This window comes from Tamandua tetradactyla, chromosome 1, assembly GCF_023851605.1.
Source record: "Tamandua tetradactyla isolate mTamTet1 chromosome 1, mTamTet1.pri, whole genome shotgun sequence".
In the NCBI taxonomy this organism is placed as follows: domain Eukaryota; kingdom Metazoa; phylum Chordata; class Mammalia; order Pilosa; family Myrmecophagidae; genus Tamandua; species Tamandua tetradactyla.
In genome coordinates, this window is record NC_135327.1 from 12,867,046 (window position 1) to 12,884,952 (window position 17,907).

The 17,907-nt window shown below is 55.4% G+C and overlaps 1 protein-coding gene across 1 annotated transcript in view; it reads right to left on the minus strand.

Moving 5' to 3' along the window:
- Positions 1-966: 966 nt before the first annotated feature.
- DHX35 (DEAH-box helicase 35) overlaps positions 967-17,907 on the minus strand; it is a 168,459-nt gene continuing 151,518 nt past the window's right edge. Inside the window, exons 27-28 of the mRNA XM_077168626.1 lie at positions 8,343-8,804; positions 967-1,207 (exon numbers count right to left, since the gene is read on the minus strand). The gene's annotated coding sequence lies outside the window, so the exon portion shown is untranslated. The remainder of the gene's footprint in view (positions 1,208-8,342; positions 8,805-17,907) is intronic.

Here is a 17,907-nt window from a genome sequence, read left to right on the forward strand (position 1 = left end):
CCAAAGATAAGCCTAAGGGCAAAGGTTTAGCAATCATTAGGAAAGCTGGAGAGGAACCAGTGGACTGGGAGACCAATTATCTCCGCCAGAGGCGCGGGAGGAAAATGGAAGTACAGCTGGCTGGAAGTGCTTTGCCCACGGGTGATCCTAGCCTGGCCAAACCAGGCAGCCTCTTGGTTTTCTGCAAACCCAGGCCTGATGGGAAACAAGGGGTGGGTGCAGGGGTAGCAAATGAGCGCCTTTGGAATCGGGACCTCTCATCACAAGGTCAGGACGAGGCCGAGCCCACCGACCTGGGAGGCAGGCTTAGGCACCCCCAAGCAGAGACGGGGCAAGGCAGGGGACCTGGCAGCCGCCAGGGGTTCAAATCTCCTGAGATGGACCTCCCAAGAGTCCAGGGCTCGCCCACACCGTTCCAAGGCTGGAAAGCCCCGGGATGCGAAGCCCTTCACCCAGAGGGCAGGGGCTCCACGGCTCCTATGGGTTAAGACACTGCCACGAGGAGGACGCACCGCCCTGGCACAGGACAGGAAGCGCGAGCTTCTTCCCAGGCCTTCCCCAGCCCACAGGCCCCCAGCCCTCTCCTCTCTGCCCCACGGCAGGGTCTCAAACCCCAGAGAGCCAGTCCCTGGGCAGGCCTCCAGCATGTCCAGCTCCACTCTGCACCTTTGCCCCCATGGATTTCAGAGGAGAAAGGCAAGAATTCCCAGGAAGCTGCTGGGAATAAAGGGGCGTGTCCCACAGCACAGCAGGCTATTAAATCCACTGTCTTTTACTGAAAGCACCTCTTTACCTGCCAACTTCGTGCCCCTTCAAAGATACTACCTCCTGCAATGCAGGTAGGTGGTGCTCTGCCAGCGCAGTCTTTGCAAATGCACAGGGGATAGACAGCTGCAGTCTTCCCCCAGCCTCCAGGATCTCCCTCCCACCCCGCCCTCCACCCGGGGGCCCTCACTGCCTCCCGAGTCACTTTCCCCTGCCACATGGCAGGGAGGCAGCCCTCCCCAACCCCTCCATCCCTCACACGCACCCTGGAAACCAGGCTTGGGGTGATTTCACAGAAACGCCCCATATCCAGCCAGGTAGGTAGCTATGCACAGAGTAGCTTAGCAGGCAGATTGGGTCTTCTTTCCTTGGTCAGCATCACTTCCGAGCTAAGCAGGGGAGGAACTGCAGAGAAGTAGCTTCTTTGCTTTCTGCTGAAAAACTGCAGAGAGAAGCCAAAAGGGCCAAGTGGTCACCGAAACTCCCTTGAGGCCTGAGGGTATCCGGACGCGTGAGCACGCTGCTGTCTGGTTTAGGAGTGGCCCAGGGGGTCCAGGGGGCTGGCGCCTGCTGCAGAAGGCCCAGGAAAGACAGGGGACATTTGAACCTGGCCTCAGGGGCGCTATAGCAGCAAGTCAGGGTGAGAAAGGAATTCCAGGAACAGGGAACAGCCTGACCAATGGCCTCGAGGTGCCGAATGCGGGTGAACTTGGAGCCTGGCTGCTCGGCTGGGTGGACGGATGGCTGCTGGGAGGAGGCGGGCTTTTCTTGATTCTCAGGCCAGATGCCCCCCAATGCCCTATCACCACCTGATGAAGTATGGGGGAAGAAGGGACCTGTCCCATAAAATGGATACAATTGTTCTGGTGAGGTAACTGAGGGAAAAAAAGGGTTAAATGACTTACCTGAGGCCACACAATCAGCCAATGGAAGAGCCAGAGTTGAACCCAGGCAGCGGGACCCCCCCCCAAAGCCCTCAGCCTCCTCCTGCTTAGCAGCAGAGGTGGCCCCAGACCCTGAGGCACCATCACAGCGGGCACAGCAATGGGCTCAGAGGCAGAGCCCCTGCCGGTCAGATCTTGGCTGCAGTGACGCTGCGTAACAAACAGCCCCTGTGCCTCAGGGGTACACAACGACACTCACAGGTCTGTGGGCAACAGGGCTGGCTGCAGGTCCCACTCAGGTCTGTGGCTCTCATTTGGGGACCGGTGGCTAGCAGCAGCCTCCTCTTCTAACAGCCACTGTCCCAGACCCAAGCTCCACCCTCAGTGCTCATCATGGTCCCTTCTCTGTTCCCAGGTGCTCTGCTGGGCTCCCTCCTCTCGCCAGCCCAAATTCCTCCTCAGATGCTCTGAGCCCCATAAAGATGCCCCTCGCCCTCTGCCCAGATCATTCCCCATTTCCCCTCCCTGGGCACCTGATCTAAAATCCTACCCCTAAGGCAAGCTCGGGAGGAAGCAATACCTACTCCACTGGCTTTGCTAAATTAAATCCCTGGGTCCAGGCAACAGAAAGGAGGAAAGTTTTTTCCCCGTCTCCACCTGCCCAAGCTCTGTAGGGAATTGCGACCCCACCTACATAGCCTGACCCTCGTTCTCCAGCCCCAAGAGTCCGTCCTTCTGGGAGTCAGGGCTGCAGGACGGGGTGGGGGGAGCTGAGAGCTGAGAAAAGCCACACTCAAGAAATGATCAAGCCGGAAAACTTCTTGTTTTGGGTGCAATGGCAGGTGGGCTGGGGATGGGGTTGGGAGACCTGCCGCCTTCCCAGGTTCTTAATTTGAGGCTCCGAAAGGAAGAAATAATAACAACAATAACCAGCCCTGCTGCAGCCACAGCATTTCCCGCCCGGGAGGGCGTCCAGGAAAGTGCTGACGGGACGGCTGACAAGCCGCATGCATTGGAATTCACGCCACTGCAGCATCTCCGGGGCTCATGGATTTCTCATTGAAAAATTATGTGATGTCTTTTTGAAAACCCAATACTGAGTTATTGATATAGTGAAGGCAGCAGGCTCACCACTTCCAGCTTATTAGCTTTATACTTTCTGAAGGACTTTTTTTTTCCCCTCCCCTAATTTTCAAACCTGATTTTCCCTTTTCAGTTTAAATTGGATCCTGGTGCTTGAATGCTGGGAGCGTGGACCTAGAGAGGGGGGGTTTCTGTGCGTCTGGGGGTGGGTGCCCTTAGCAGGAGGCCAGGTGTGTGTGTGTGTGTGTGTGTGTGTGTGTGTGTGTGCTTTCCTGTGACAGTGTAACTGAGAGTGCCTGTCCGTATGTGCACGTGTCTCTGTACACTTAGTCGTGTGTGCCCATGGTCGGACTGGCACCTCTGCATATCCGCGGGCGTGTTTATGTGAAAACGTGTGAGTGTGCTGTGTGTATCTGGGTGTGGGCCTGAGGTGTGAGTAGCCATGTGTACATTGGTGTTTGCATAGTTGAGGATGTACACAGAGGGGCATGCGTGCAGATCTATAGGTGTGTGTAAGTGGGGAGGTGTATGGGTAGGTGTGCTTGTGGGCAGGTGTGTAGGTGGGGGCACGTATCTTTATGTTGGTGGATGTGTGCATATGGTGGCAGGTGTTCGTGCAGATGTGCATGTCGGTGTCCACGTGGGCGTACGTGTAGGTGTGCGTGGGTGTGAGTGTAGGTGTGTCTTTATGTCTGAGGAGCCACGTGGACGTACGCATGTCTGTCTGTCCACACATCCGTGGATCTCTGTGTTGTACATGCATGTTTGTATCCGGGTGCCTGCGTGTCTTTGGGGACACGTGTCCATGTGTGTCTGAGAGGCAGGGACGCCGTGTGGTTGAGAACCTGGCCTCGGGGCCACTTCTAGTCTTACCCCTAGAATTGCGAGCCAGGCGACCTTGGACGTGGCCTGAGCCTCTCTGGAATGTGGCGCTTCGCCTGCAGAGTGAGGACAGCTGTGGTCCTTGCCTAACCGAGTCATGGTGAGGATTCTGGGGGCCAGTGCCTGCGAGGCTGAGGCCCAGAGCTCCGGGAACAGCGCTGTCCCTGCCCATGGCCCACCGGTGGCAGCCCCTCAAGGAGAGAAGGGAACCTCTGTGATGGGCTTTAGCTGCTTGAGCCCCGGGGTGGGACTGAAATCGGTTCCGTGCCTGGCACCTCCATGCAGGGCCTTTGCAACACTGACTGCCTCGGCTCACCTTGGACCACCCCAGGGAGCGTGGGGCACAAGCCCGGCCCTGGGGGAGAAGCGGAGGGGCAGCAGGCAGCGGGCCTGGAGGTTGAGTCCAGAGTGCATGGCGGGTGTAAAGCCTGGACTAAAATAGACAGAGTGTGTAAAATGCCCTGAGACCTCAAGGAGGAGGCTCTCATCTTCCTAATATTCCTAATATTCCTAATATTAGGAATCCAGGAGAACGTCACCGCAGTGGTCCTGGGGGTGGGAAGGATTCCACAGAAATCCTGGGAGCCTGGGAGGAGGGAGGGGGGTCGTACCCCACCCCCAAGCCCGCTCTGGTCCAGCTCTGGGGAGGCGGCCGGCCCCCGGGTGCCGAGGGCTGGGCGGTCACAATCCCAGCTGGGGGCGTCTGCTGAGGACATGGCAAAGTTTAAGGTCCCACACAACCCGGAGGGAGGACGCGAAGACCCTGCACAACTGAGGCTGGATTTCTCGTCAATCCAGGGAGGAGCCCCTTCAGATTCATCCAAGAAAATAAGGAAGTCGGCCGTTCAGCACCAAGCCTTCAAAATCTGGGGTGGGGGGCGACGAGGAAGCGTTAGCGATGGACGACAGGGGAGGAGCACAGCTTTGGGTGTGTAATTAACGTCGCTGAACTGCATGTTTGAAAGGGGAAATCTAGGTCCCCCCGCACACACACCGCACCCCGCACAACCCACAGAACTGTGCGCCGCAGCGAGTGCAGCCTGACACGGGCCTGGCGACAGAACGGGCTCTTCTCGTGTCTTCCTGCAGGTTTCCTTGTCTAGTCCTCCCAGCATCCCTACGGGTCTACCGTTTCCAAGGGTGTCTTCTGTGGGAGGGTGGGGAAGCATCCTGCCGGGGAAGGAAGGATAAGACTGTCCCATGCAAAAGGCCAGCAGCGCGCCCCGCCGAGAAACCCTTGGAGGAGCCACCCCCATTCTACAGGCTCTAGGAACTCAAGCGGGCGCCAAGCACACAGTAGGTGCTCAGTAAGGAACCGCTGGACAGATGAATCCAAATCACTTGAGCAGTTACTTTGGCCCCAGGGACATCTCTGCAGCCAGCCCTGGTCACCTCCCCAGGGACCCCCATGTCCAGACGACCTTGACTCCCTCTAAACTAATGACCTTCATCTCCACCCCAGGGCAGCCTGGACCCCTGCCCCATGATCCCAGCTGAACCCCAAAACCCCCTTTTCCATCCACAGCCTCCTCCCTCCTGCCGAGGCCAGGGTGGGGTAGCGGAAAGAAGTTCTCAAACTGGAATCCAAATCCCAGCTCCTCTGCCCTTTATTAAGTGACCTTGGGAAAAGCCATCCAACCTTTCATTCATGCTTTCATTCATTCATTCACTCCCTCACTCATGCTCATCCCATAATCGGCGTGGCTAAGAGCAAATGTTTTGGAGTGAGACAGCCCCAGGTTAGGCTCCTGCTCTGCCGCTTTCTAGCTGGGTGAACTTAGAAAGCTCCCTAATCTCCCTGTCCCATGCATCCTCCCCTATAACACAGGTGCTTATGTTCCCACCTCCTCACTGCGTGGGAGCGAAGGTTAAATGAGATGCCCTGTGCCGTGTGCCCAGCCCAGCATCTGTCCATCAGTCCATCAAAAAATATCTATTAGGTGTCTCGGGTGGGCAACACAGCTGGGAAGACAGCCCACGAGACAGCAATGAACACCCCCCCCCCCTTGAGGAGTTTACATTCTGCTGGCAAGGGGAGGGTAGCAAAAGAGCCCCCACGGTGCCTGACTCAGAACAAACTCCAGGCCATCCCACACGCAACTGCCGGGCGCCCCTGCCTCGCCCCTGCTTCCCTCCCAGGCGTCCTGTGCCTCTCAGGGGGGCCGTCACTGCCTCCACCCAAATGCGGGACCAATGGCAGGTGGCAATCCAGACTCTGGGGCAAGAAAATGAGAGACACATGCAGGAACCAGGAGACTAGCAGGTCCCAAGCTCAGCAAGGCTGGCCAATCCTCAGGTGGACACCCCGACACACCCCGCCCAGAGACCAGGAGGGTGCTCCCCTGCACAGCTCTGAGCCCATTCCCCCATCCGCTCCCCAGGGTCTTAGCACCAGGGGTGACCAAGGCAGCCGACATCCTCAAACACCCCGGAACCAACGGCTGCTCCTACGCTGTGCCAGCACAGTGCCAACACCAATACGAAAGAGAGGAAAATGTCCTTTTTATTGGATTCCTGCTGATACCCCAGATGGAAACACACACACACACAAACACACACACTCAAGAGCATTTTCCTTTTATTTTCTTTTGTCTCCCGCAGAAAGAGAACGGCCCCAAGCATTCCGTCCCAACCTCTTTCCATGGAAAAGGTGTCCTGCGCTGGCCCCAGCGGGTCTGTGTGACTGAGTTAAAACGTGTTCTTTTTTTTTTTTTTATTGGATGCGTTGCATCATTAAATTACATTATAAAAGCTAAAAATGCACCATTAATTTTCAAAAACAATAGTAAATACATCCCATTTCTAATACATGATTCTGCATCTAATTTTTGCCCGGGGCTTCGTCTTTTTTTTTTCCCCAGCCTCACTGCCTCCCTTTATGCAGACTCTATAAATGGAGCTAAATTGCCAAAGAAATTTTTGCCAAATGTCCGTAATGTGAAAATAAATGAATTTCTAATTGGCTGTTGCAAAAAGAAAAATTACTTTTTGATCTCAGCTCAGCCAAGCAAAAATCTACCTAGCTTGAGTGATAAGATGCAGGCGAACAGAAAGACAAAGTGAAATGTCTTCTCTCCCCTCCCTGCCTCCCTCCAGCGTAGAACAGGAGACCTGACCTAGAACAAAATCTCCAAGGAAGAGCTGCACAGGACCCGGGGCCTGGGACAGGGCTTAGCAGGAGCCTAGCTCTCTGCCTTCACTCAGATCCTGGGACCTGACTGCACATCACTCAACAGCCCTGAGTTTAAGACCCACGTGTGTCCTCACTGGTTCTGCAACCCTGAGCAAGATACTTAACCTTGCTCAAACTTTAACTCCGCATTTGTAGGGTTTTCTACGTTTTGTAGGCATTTTAGAAGGTTTGAGATAGTAACAACCTTTGCAGACATTTATTAGCAAATGTGGCATCCGGCTATTCCTGCTATTAGCCAGCAGTCTCACAGGACGATCCCAAAACAGGATATAGGGATTCGGGTCTTAGATTCAAGAGCCTTGGCCCCATGGTCACTAAAGGGGTCCCAGGCAGGACCTTCTCCCGTCTCTCTCCTAAGCACCATCTCTCTCCAGATGAAGTCCCCGCAGGTATACAGCCTGACACTTAAGTCACTTCAGTTTCCATCTTCGGGCCCCACACCCAGCCTGGTCACAGATGCCTGGGCCCCAGGCCACACGGGCCCGTTCAGGGACCTCAGGGAGCTCAGACAAAGAGAGTGTCAGCTGCGGTGGCCACAAGGGACAGCAGATCTGAGGACTTGCCCTAGTTTTCAGACACCACCTGAGTCCCCTAGATTCTGGTAAGACTTCAAAAAAGGTAGGACCTCAGAGCTGACAAATGAATCCCCCGTGCCCCCCATCAGGGTCAGATTTAAGTGATTGCACTGGATTTTCTTCTACACCTGAGTTTCTGCCGTGAGCTTCAAACCACACCTCAGGCGTTCCCTCAACAGTTAGTCCTCTCCTCCTACTTCGCATGTGCTTGTGCTGTCCTCTCTGCCTGGAATAATGTCCTTTCTCCCTGGCTCCACCTAAAGAACTCCTACTGACCGCTGAAGCCCCATCTCTGATGTCCTCCTCTCCTGGGTCTCCATGAATCCTTCTCTAGCCACCTCAGACTGAGTCAACCACTCTCCAGACTGCCAAAGTACTTCCTTCTGCAAGGAAGGCTGAGTTCCAAGACACAGAGTTACTCTTTCCTTTCCAGTACGGCCTCAAGTCTCATTGACATGCCCCACTTCCACTCCCTCACCTTTCCCTTCTCTGTCTCCCCAGGTTTGGCATAATCATAAAATCCATCACTTTTACACTTTGCAAAAAGCAAAAACAGGCAAGCTGAGCACTACTATCATCCTCATTTTGCAGAGGAGGAAACAGGCTCAGAGAGGTGAAGGGTCTTAGACAGACTGGCACAGCTAGAAAGTGGTACAGCTGGGATTTGAACGCAGGCCGTCTGACTCCAGAGCCCAAGCTCATAGTGGCTGCACTTTCACTGCCTCTCAGGAAAATGCCATGATCAAGCTTGTGTTTAGAGAGCTCACTCCAACCACTTTTCCCCACAGGAATCCAATAAGGGGCCCCCTGGGGCCTCAGCTGCCCAGGCCAGAGGCAGGGGGTCGGAGTGGGGATGAGGTGAGGAGAAATAGAAGGAGCTGGGACCAGACAAGGCAGAGATGATCAAAAGTAATCAGGCAGAGGGATGGGGGTTCTAACCTCCTTCCTAGGAGACCTCACCTTGGCGAGGCTTAGCTCCAGCAGAGGGGGCACAGGATTTGGGGTCAGTCTTTTGGAAAAAATAATGCAGGCAGTGACTGGAGTCCTACGGCCAGAGGTCCCCAGGAGAGATCTGACCAGGGCTGGGCAGGGATCCTGGACCCTGGCACTGGGCCTGGAGGGTTGGACAAAATCTGCAAACAAAAGGCATGTCCTCCAGGCATGTGTGCAAAATGGCAGGCAGTGGTGCCAGGCGGCGGGTGGGTGCCCAATGGGTGTGAAAGTCCACAGACGTCTTCTGGCCAGGATGGGCTTGAGATGGTGTCTGAAAAGGCTGAGCTCCCTCCAAGATGCTTCAGGAATAGCTCTCACCCCCTTCATCCCTGCATGGCGCTGAGGAGGGAGCAAATGGGTCTCCCACACTCTCCTTCCATTTGGGAGCACTTCGGGCTGCCTTCAGGAAGGCCTCTATCAGGGACAATTCTGAAAAAGTAAAGAGAAGCAGAGCTGAGAGTCAGAGAGAGGGCCCTGAACCTCCACCCTAATCTCCGGGGTCTTGGCTCGGCAGCACTGCCTTCAGTCTGGTTGACCTCCGTTTTGGTCTCTTGCAATCAGTGAATTCTGTGCAATACTTCACACTGGAGTTTCCTGAATGTTCGCTTGCCCCCTCGCCCTTACAGCTGACTCGAGTGGCTTCTGCTGCCTGCAACAACAAAGCTTCAGCCCGGACCCCAGACCCCTCCCTGCCTCGAGCTCCTTCCCAACCGCAGCAGCCCTTCATCCTGAGCCAGGCTGACCCGGAGGCCCGAGTGACTCTGGATCCTGAGCCCCAAGCCAAGCAGTTTGGAAAAACAACCCCCTTCCCTTTTAGTGTGCATATTAATTACCCTGAAACAGGTGCAAAATCAACCTCATTTATTATTATTTCTTGGAGCCCCGTAATGCAATTGCTGGGAATAAATCCCGTTAACCTGGGAAAGGATTTATGGCCCCAAATTTACACCGGCCGTTTAATCATAGCACCTTTGCCACAGACAGACTTTCTCGAGAACAATTTGCCCCACGATTTGTCAGTGGGAAAATGGCCTCATATAAACGTTCAGAGGAAATAAATGCTAATCCAAAACTCAGTCTTTCATTTTCCTAATTGCCTAGGGAATTTTAAGGAGACAAACTTATTTACTCACAGCAGGAAGTGAGCTGCAATAAACCATCACCATTGTGGGCTGAAACGGGCCCCTGACAGGGAGGGGAGGGGAGTCCTGGGATTTATGCAGCGGGGATGGGTGCGCCAGGCCACCCGCCCGGCTGGCGGCTCTGCACTCGCCCTGCATGTTAAAGAGACGGGCTCTGCGCGCTGAGTCCATTAAAAGCGGATAAATGGCTGTCCCTCTCTCAATACCCCTGGGGCTCGCTGACCCCCAAATTGGCTTCCGGAAGGGTTCTGGGGAAAGCAGCAAGTTAGACCCCCAAGTTGTCCCTGGGAGAAGAGAAGGAAGACTCAGAAGCCGGCCAGGCTAGGCGGCCAGCAGCGGTTGCTGGACTGGGGGCAAGCCCTGAAAGTTAACCTGGCTGCAGCGATGCAAGACTTGCTTCCACGTGCCAGGTCTGGGCACGCAGGGACCTCTGCCTGCTGCAGGGGTGTGTGTGCTGGGTGGCAAAGCATGAGCCCACCAGATGCACTGTGGCAGAGACCCAGGAGAGCTTGCTGGGGAAGGCAGGGCTCGCAGCCCACTTCATTCTTCCTGGGAGACCCGATGATCTCCTTTGGGTGTCCCTCTCCGAGCTCTTTTCCCAGCGGGGGCCTAGGGGCCCTGTTTCAGGCTGGGAAAGCCTCTCCCTGACCCCATGGCATCAGATCCAGGACTGCTGGGAACCATCATAGGAAGTGGACAGCATATCCCTAAAGGGCACCGTCCTCGTGGACTGCAGTGTGAAGGGTGCTATCTACAGTTGTGCAGTGCACAGCCTGTGCAACTGTTCACAGCGGCCACTAGATACTGTCTTGGAACTGAATATTCAAGATGTGTCCCATAGATTCTCCTCTCCATGTTTTTCTGTCTCCCCCCTCACGTGGAAGGACCTCCTTAGAGAGGCCAGGCTACAACTCTAGACTTGACCCCTCCCCACTGGACGTTTCTCCCTCATCCTCACCCCATCCCTGCTCTCTCCAGCTCTGACTCAGATTCTTGCAGATCACAATGGCAGAGAGCATCTGAGCTTGAATACAAACACAGCCACTAACCAGCTTCCCGAGCCTCAGTTTCCTCCTCTGGAAACTGGGGACATGACATTGCCCACAGCGGCCATGAGGGTAAAGGGGGATATGAGTGCAAAGTGCCAGGCCTATCACAATGCTTATTATTATTCTGCGGGAGAGTGTGAGAGCTCCCTGGGGACTGCTCCACGGGCTAGCTTAGCAAGGAAGATGAAAAATTCCTAGAGAGAATGGAGAGGATGTCTCCCCGAGAAACCCAGACAGCCCCAGGCAAAGGGCAATGGAGGGCTGGGTTGGGGGTTGGGGCTCTGGGCTGCTCTGAGCTGCAGTGCTCTGGCCTGGAGGAGACGCCACACCTTCTGGAAGGTCACGGAGGACAGTACAGGAGAGGCCTGAGCACCCATGGGCAGGAGAGGGAGCCAGGCTGTTTGGGCTCCAGGAACAGCCTGGCCAGGACTGCAGTGGATGAGTCCTGCAGTGGCCGCCTCCCTGAGCACCTATGAGGTCCTTTATTGCATCACCTCTAGGCTCAGGACAATTATCTATAGTCATTTGTTTTAGTTCGTTCTTTTCCACTAGACAGTAATCAGCGTTCAGACTGTCAGCTTTGTCTCTCTTGTTCAATGCTCCATCCCTAATGCTTAGCACAGTGCCTGACCCTTGTAGTTCCTTGAGAAATACTGGATGAATGAATGAATGAATGAACCCTGCGAAGGTGTCATTATCACCATTTGACAGGTATGGCTCAGAGAGGTCAAGTAAGTCACACAGTTACGGAGAGATTTTCAGCCAGGGCTGGAAGTAGTGGCAGACAGAGAAAGTCCTTTTACGAGCATCTCCTCTGTCCCAGCTGCTGCACACCTGTTGACTTTTCACAGAAGCCCAGGAGCAAGACACTCCTGCCCCCATTTCATAAAAAGTGGAGGCTTGGGTTGGGACCGTGATAGTCAGTGGCTGGCCCAAGTTCTCTCAGCTAGTGGTGGGGCCCTGTGAACCCCATTGTGCTGGTTCCCTCTCCATGGCTCTGGTTACCCATAAAAGCCACTCAGGACAAGAAATCGTGACATTGGAGTGCTCCCGAGGAAGAGCAAGGCCTGGGGCTGAAGCGGCACCAAAGAGAGATGGCAGGAACCACACACTCACACGGAGGCTCGGGAGCCTTCTGTGTCAAAGAGACGATCTTACGGCTGCAGAGGAGAGAAGGGACACTAGGGAGAGAGACCTGGTGGCCAGGATGGCAGGAGGCGTGGACGGCAGCACCAGGGGCATCGGAGAAGCACCCCGCCAGCCCTGAGAAATCACCAGGAGCAGCATCCTCCGAGATGGAGAAGCTGTGGTTGCCACTCACCACAGGTGGGGAGCATCACGGTGATCAGGGCTGGATTCTACAGCAGATAATTGGCTACATTTGTTTCTTAGCCTCCACTTTTTTAATGTCACAATTAAAGTATGCATACAGTCTCACCATTAAATAAACAAACAATACAGAGATAGAGAAAGTAAAAATAAAGTTCCCTCTGGTTCCAGCCCCCCAATTCTTCTCCCCTCCTTAGAGTTAAACCCCTATTTTTAGTTTGGTGTGCTGCCTACCAGATCTTTTTTATCTAATGATCTTACACAAACACATGAATGCATTTGTATGCGCAGAAATACACACACCCCTATATATCCACAGGCAAACATATGGTATTGTTTTCCTTATATTTTAACAGAAAAGAAATCTGACTTCGAGTTACCATTTGGCACCATCCTTTCACAACCCAACAAGGTGTCTTGGAGATGTTTCCATCTTGATAGAAATAGAAGTGCCTTGTTTTTAGGCTACAGGCATTCCAAGGTTTGGCTGTACCACTGTTTATTTAGCGAGTCCCCTAACAATGACCCTCTGGCTTATTTCTAATATTTCACTAGACCCCAGAGCTTTCTCATGTCACTTCCACCACATTTTTGGTCAAAGCAAGTCATGAGGCCAACCCTGATTCAAGGGCTGGGGAAATAGACTCCATCGCTGGCGGGAAGGACTGCAAAATCTTGTGTCTGTGATTTTCCATCTGTCACAGTCCGCTCTCTGCAACACCTCTTCATTCCTGCCACCTGCAAAATATGCTCGTCCCTCATCCCATTAGGGCTTCTTGCTCAGGCCTGAAGGCCAGGGTCTTGTCTTCTGAATCAGGGCCCTTGGCAGCTGAGGCTCATGAAGTCCCCCCTACACACCCAATGCAAAGGAGAAAGGGGACAGGACACCACCACAGATATTCCCCATCCAAAAGGGGTGGGATGGAGGCTCTTTGCAGCCCCTGGTTCCTGGCACTCCCTTTCAGCCAGACGCTGGTTACTGGTTCCTGCGTCTCCTGGGAGCAGAGACAATGGGATCAGCACTCTGTTCTGCTCCTTGGACCCGGTTCTCCGTGGCTCTGAGTGGTCCTCTCTGGAATCCTGGCTCTCCCCCCTGAATCATGCTTTTTTCATGAGAAAAGGTCAATATTTGCAGCTGACTAGTTTACTTATCCTGCTTCTTGCCCATACAAAGTTAGGGACTCAGGGGCCTATTTTCATTTTTAATGGATCTAGTTACTTTCAGGCCAACCTTGAAGTGGTTTCACTGATTGAACTCCTTTAAAACTTTATGGGTTTCTTATGTATCTGACTGGAAGTCACGCCATGCCAAATTCTTTTGTATACACTGCCCCCTCTCCTTTTGGATTCTTTAGACTCTTAGGAGCTGAGTAACTAGCAATTTCAACAATCCTCTTAGAGAACTTCTTAGAGGGACTCACAAGTTCATAAGCACATTTTCTATCTTCCAAATCACTGTGGGCAGCAGACTTGCCTGGGTGTTAGAGCAGCACTCTACATCACAGAGCCCCTCTGCACTCCAACAGTCTCCTTGCCATTTTCCCGGCTGCTGCCCACCACTCAGTCCCTGAGCCAATGCCAAACGTTTTAGCTGTTTACCACAGCAAATTGTTCCCTGTAACAATTTCTGGATCAATTATGTAATACATAACAAACCACCTCAAAATTTAGTGGTTTAAAATAACAGTAATTTCCATAATGCAAAATGTTACTAATAGGGAAAGCTGTGGGGGTATGGTATATGGGAACGATTTTTCTGTAAACCTACAATTGCTCTAATTATAAAAATTGTAACTGGGCAATAGTGGCTCAGTGGCAAGTTCTCACCTGCCACGCCAGAGACCCAGGTTTGATTCCCAGTGCCTGCCCATGTTAAAAAAAAAAGAATTGTGACAGTGGCTTATCATTTCTTATAATTCCATGGGTGGACAGGGTGGTTCTCCTGCAGGTCATTTTATCTGTGGTGATAGACTCTGGCTCAGTGACAAGTCTGACAGGCTGGAACCCTAAACTCCATCATGCAGCTGCTGCGTGGCTGAGTAAATGAGAGACCCAGGTCTTGGGACCCAATACCTTTGGGCCTCCATTCGAGCACAGCAAGAAGAAAGCAAAGTGCTGTGAGTTCCCTCTTTAATACAATGGGAGCCTCCGGAGCTAATGAGATCTGAGGCTGCACTAATAGAGGTATAAAGCAAGGAGGGGAAAGTCTAGCTTCAGCCTTTGCCTACCTAGAATATGGATTCCGCACTTGGCCAGACCTGAATGTGCTGAGGTGAGAAGAGGGAATGAAAGAGGCTGGGGGGGCAATGATTCAGCCAGAAGAGGTGGAGCCTATGGGGACAAAATCCCATTTTCTGGGATCTTTCCCTTTAAGCTTTGCAACAAACCTAGAAAGTCAGTACAATATTATCCCTATTTTAAGTTTGAAAGGAGTGGGGCTCAATGACTTTTTGGTTTGGGTTCTCCCAGAAGCAGACCCTGAAAGAAGCACCAGTAGTTTCGGGGGAAGGCGATCCCCGGAAAGTCTGGCTGGTGAGGGAGGGAGTGAGGAAGGTGGGACGGAAGACAGCACCGGGAGCATTTTCAGGCTCATTACCATGTGGGGGCTCAGTCCCAGGAGCGAAAGCAGAGGTGCTGCCTCCCGCTGGAGGTGAGAGATCTGTAGCCACCCACCAGCTCCCCATCTGCCGTTGGTTGAGCGGTGCTTCCAGGGACTTCCTGGTCCCTTTGGTTTCCCCTACACCCCGGGTGTGACCCCAAGACCAGAAAATGCCCCCAGACAAAGCGCCTCAGGTGTCTGTGGAAAGCAATCTCTGACTTGAGAAGCTGAATGGCAACGAGATAGGAGCCAGGCGCCCAGAGCACCCGCCAACTCTCAGAGAAGCATCCCAGGCGGCTCTCCACGAGCGTGCAGCCGGGAGGCGTGGACTCCAGCTCCGCCAGGATGCGTCTTGGCCGCACTGGAGGGATTGGGGGGTTCCCAAGCTGGGGTGGAGGCAGGGACAGGGGCCACCAGACCAGGGCAGACCCCGGGTGGAGGCCGATTTGAGAAGCGAGGTCAGACCCTCCTCCCCAGAGGGCTCCGCGGGGAGGCAGGGCGGAAGGGACGGCGGGGCCAGGCCTGGGGAGACCAGGCAGGGACAGCTTCAGGGCCCTGCCCGGGCTGCGCAGGGACGCCGTCCCGTGTAACCCCACAGGGTCCCCGGGAAGAGGGACCCCCCGCCCCATCCTGCCGGCGAGGAGACAGACGCAGGGGCAGCCCCAGAGCACCACGCTAGGAGCGTGAGAGGGAGCTGGAGCCATTCCCTCACCCCTGCATGCTCGTTTACCTGCCGAGCACCTCCTGCTGGGAACGCAACGGCAAGGGAAGGGACCAGGCCCTGCCCTGGGGGAGTGCACAGCTCGGGAGGGGGGGCGGGGGGGGGGGGGGGGAAGCAGAGGCAGACACAGCAAAAGTAAGTGATCAGATAACCATACAGCAGAGGCGGCAGGTGCCATGAGACAAGTGAGGCAGAGTAAGGGTGAGTGTGTCCCCGGGAAGGGGGGGCCCTGCGGTCCCATCAGGAGTGGGTGTGGGCGGTGCCCTGTGGTCCATCAGGTGTACAGGTGGGGGTGGGGAGGGCCTGCGGTCCCATCAGGAGTGCCAGGGTGGGGCGTGGTCCATCAGGAGTGCCGGGGGGCGGGGGGTGCCCTGCAGTCCCATCGAGAGTGCCAGGGGGGACCCTGCAGTCCCATCAGGAGTGCCGGCAGGGGTGCCTGTGGTCCATCAGGGGTGCCGGGGGAGAGGGTCCCACTGGCACCTGCCCCACAGGGATCCCGGCACCCACCTACCAGGGGCCGGGGCAACACAAGGAAGCGAGGAGGCCACGAGGAGTAGGAGGCAACAGGGGCGGGGAGGGGGGGGTGCGGTGACCATCAGGCGGGGCCTTGACCTTTGCCCTGGATGAAGGGGGCCGGGGCCGACCAGACTTCCATTTCCACAGGGCCCCCGGGTTCCCCCACCCTACACAGAGCTGGGCCGAAAGGCGCCTCCTCCCGAAGCCCCCCCGAGCTGGGGCGCCCCCCACCCCCACCCCCACCCCGGCAGCTGGCTCCGGCTGCCCGCCCTCTCTCGCCTCCCTGCCTGGTCTCACTCACTTCCCAAGACAAACGGCAGCCCCTGGCGTCCATCCGTCACTGCTCCCGGGCCCATCCGTCAGCGGCCGCGCCCCACCCGGCCCCGGCCCCGCCGTCCTTGCAGGGCACCAGGCTCCATCCATCAGAGTCCGTCGTGGCTCCTCGCAGCCCGGCGGCCCTGACAGCGGCCACAGAGCTGCCAGCCGGGGCCGAGGGAGGGACGGGCCAAGGCCGGGGCCAGGCTGGGAGCTGGGGCCGAGAGGCCAGCGTGAGCCCCACCCGGCCGGAGGCGCGGGCTGGAGGGAAGGCGAGCTCGGCAGGACCCTCGGGGAGGCCCCCAAGCTCCCTCCACAGCCGGCTCCGCTCCAGCCGTGGGGGTGCAGCCAACATGGCAGGGCCCGGCCATGGGTCCAGATGTCCCCGGATATCTCCACCTGCCTCCGGTCACGGGGGCCAGACCTGAACTCAGCACAACCCCCCCAGTCGGGTTCTCCTCCTGGGTTTCCCCACACAACCAGCAGCCTGTTCACACCTGCTGTTCCCCCGCAGGGCCCCTCACTAGCCTCCTCCACCTGCGCAGTGATGGGGTCCCCTAGGGACTCCCGCCAGCCGGCTCCCTGCAGGATACAGTCAGGGGGAGGCACTGGCAGGAGACCTGGGGGAAGGGGCGAGGGGGGTCGGGTGTCTCCCCATAGCTCCTGCCCTCAGGGTCACTGCGGGTCACCGTGGCTGGGCTGCGTCCCTCCACCCAAGGCCCCAGCCCCTGTGGAGATGCCCTCTTCGTACAGCCAAGCCCCGGGGCTTCCTCCTGCCCGTGGGCCTCTCCCTCACCTCCACACGTCCTGCTGCCTGGGCAGTCCACCCCCACCCCCTTGAAGCCCCTGCCCAAGTTTAGGCTTCTTTACTCACTGCCCATTTACAGTCTTGTCCTCTCCACACTCGGCGACAAGAGCTCTTCTGCACACCCCACTCCGGCCATGTCGCTGCTTCGCTCAAACACCCCCGCTGGCTTCCTACATCCTGCACGGCAACACCTCCCTTCTCGCCCAGGCCCCACTCCGCCCTGCTCCCCACCGCCCCCTACTTTTACACACATGTTCTCCTGCTCAGGGCCTTTGCTCAGCTGCCTTCTCCTCTTGGAATGGCTTTTCCATATTTTAGTATGGATAAAAGAATAACCAGCCTCATTTGAAAATGAACTGACAGGCCAGACGGGGAGAATCTGCCTGATAGAACAGCCGAGAGTCCCCTTGGAAATATCATTAGTACCGAGGTTGGGAAACCTGCTGAAGTTGTTGCTTTCAGCCCTGCTGGTTCATCTGTCAAAACACGCTTCCAGCTCCTTCTCCTGCAACTCACCTTTTCACCACGAGGTGGCGCTTGAGCTAAGGCATCTCAGGTCCCCATCCTGGTGGTGAATGCCGACCCCAAGTTAAGAAATTACTCTCCTCCATGATGCTTCTCCACCAAAAGCCATACCCCGTAAGCAGCAAACCATACTCAAAGAACTAAATGGCACTTTTTCTTTATACAGCATATTACAGAACACACCCACCCATCCCTTCTCCTTAGTTCCTTGAAACATTTGTAGGGCACAATTATGATTATACCCATTTTATGGAGGAGGAAACTGAGGTTTACCAAAGCAGTTCTCTCAAACCACCTCCCTCATGGTGATACTGGCTGGTTGGTGGCCTTGGAGAGCAGGTTTCACTTGGCCTAAAACCCTGATTTCACACATCCTGAGGTTCAGAGCCCTCGCTGCACTGGAACAATCCTCACAGTCCACCTAAGTTGGCATCCTGTTTTTTAAAAATCCCTCTCTCTCAAGCAGTTCACTACTTTTATTGCTTTTTCTGAAGATGTGAGGGGAAGGAGCAGGTACTCCCGGTCTCT